A 2,447-nucleotide genomic window follows, 5' to 3' on the forward strand; every position below is an offset into this window, starting at 1 on the left:
CACATAACAACAACAACAAGGAGGAGGAGCAACAGCATGCTCCTTCAAGGTGAGCATGGTGAACTCAGTCTCTGATACTTTGGGTGTGTGGTTAGCAGGGGGCAGTTCTTATAAAAAGACAGCATATAGGAAAGTTAGAGAATCAGAAAAAGAGAGGAAACGGTCAAATTTCTTAATGCAACAAAAATTATATAACTCACTATAAGAAAAAAATATAATAGGGAAGTATGGGCAAGTATTTTAAGCAGACAATTTGCAAGACAAAGGGTGATAAGTGAACATAAAAATGCATTTTCTAATTATAAATTAGCATGATCAGTTAACCATTGAGATGTTGTTTTTGTGTGTCATCAAGTCAGAACTGAATAAGCTAACATACCAGCTGGTTTTCAGAGGCAGTAAATTGCACGGAGTTGATTGTCTATCTTTCTTTCATGGAGCAGTTGGTGAACTCAAACAGCGTGCCTTTGAGTTAGCCATACTCAGTCATAATCCACACAAATTCCTTTGCATAGTCAATAACACAGATAAGCATCCTTCTGGTATTCTCTGCTTTCCACTAAGCTCCTTCTGATATCAGGAACGATATCCCTGCTGCCAAGGTCTCTTCTGAATACCACCTGAATTTCTGGCCGTTTCCTGTTGATATACTCTTACAGCAGATTTTTAATAATGTTCAGGAAGCTTATACTTGTGTATGGTGTTTATGATACTATTTGAGAATTTTCACATTCTTTTTTATCATCTTTTTTTGAGAATGGGCACAAATATAGACCTCTTCCAGTCAGTTGGCCAGGAATCTGTCTGCCAAGTTTTGTGGCATAGACTTTGGACATGTTCAGGGCAGCACCTTTTTGTTGAAACATATCATTTGGAATCCCATTTATTCAAGGGACCTTATTTTGCCAATGCCTTCAATGCAGCTCAGAAGTCTTACTTACTTGTTCTTGATCATATGCTACTTCCTGGAAGGTTCCACATCAGCCAGTTATTTTTTATATAATGACTCCGTATATTCCTTCCATCTTCTTTTGATGGTTCTTGTATCTTTCAAGATTTGACTAATACTTCTATATAGCAACTTGAAGTTTAATTCGGTTTTTCACTTCTTTCAACTTAAAAAAATGCTGTACGTGTTCTTCACTTTTATTTTTCTAGTTCTTTGCACATTTTGTTACAATATTTTGCTTTATTTTCTCAAGCTGTCTTTTGAAATCTATTAAAATATTTTACTTCAGCTTTTCTTCCCTTTTTTTCTCTCTCTCTCAAAAATATATTGGTTTGCATACATATCTCATACGCATGTGTTTTGTTCATGTACATTGTGTTTCACACATTTCTTTATTCACAATGTTTTTCTTAAAATCATGTTTTATAAAATTAATCAGCATTGGCCCATGCCCACTATTACCCAGTCTTTTTAGGTCCCTATGGAATCTTGTCTTGGAGAGGATTAAACCAAGCTACTCCTTGGAGGCAAGGATTCTGGGGCTTTGTCTGACATACTTTGGACATGTTGCCAGGAGGGACGGGTCCTTGGAGAGGGACATCATGCTTGGGAGGGTGGAGGGACGGTGCAGGAGGGGAAGATCCTCTGTGAGATGGATTGATTCGGTGACTGGGGTAATCGGGATGGGTGTGTCAGAGGCAGTGTTGTTGGTGCAGGATAGAGCAGGGTTTAGGGCCGTTGTGCATAGGGTCTCTATGAGTCGCAAACGACTCGATGGCACATAACAACAACAACATAGAATCTTGACCTCTCTGTGTTCTAGTGTAATTTTCAGACTCTCTTCTGGTATTTGTTTAGACCTTTTCTTTCTCCTCTATCTTTGTAGTAACCTTTTACTTCCTTCATTGTTGATGTCCTTGATGTCATCCCACAACTCCTCTGGTAGACCATTACTATTATTCAGTGCTTCGTATCTATTCTTGAGATTTAGAAAAAAAAAAATCAGATCATATAAACTTAAGGTTTAATTTTGATTCTTGTGGATTTGTTTTCACTTCCTTCAACTTTGTTACCCTTGAGTAATTGATATTTTGTTCCAGTCAGCACCTGATCTTGTTTTGATGGTTAATATTGAATTTCTCCTTTGACTTTTTTCATGCACATAATCAATATGATTCTTGTGTATATCACCAAGTGAAATCGATGTGTATAGTCAACATTTATGCTTGTTAAAAAATATATTTGCCTCAGTTCTGATTTTTTCAGGTTGTAGTCTAAGCAGTAGAATAGCTGGGTCCTTTGGAAACTCAATCTCATAATGACAAACATTAAGAACATTAGAACATTATTGTGGAATAAGCTCGAGGATTCAAGGAGGGGAGCAGGGAGCAGAAGGAAGGATGGGCGGGAGGGAGGAAGAGAGTTTAATCATAGGGTTGCACAATTTGATGAATGAAAGGAAGAGTGAGTAAAGGAAAGGTGAAAATTCAGTGTGAAA

The sequence above is a fragment of the Elephantulus edwardii genome, unplaced genomic scaffold (assembly GCF_000299155.1).
Source record: "Elephantulus edwardii isolate Elephantulus edwardi_28Jun2011 unplaced genomic scaffold, EleEdw1.0 scaffold00060, whole genome shotgun sequence".
In the NCBI taxonomy this organism is placed as follows: Eukaryota; Metazoa; Chordata; class Mammalia; order Macroscelidea; family Macroscelididae; genus Elephantulus; species Elephantulus edwardii.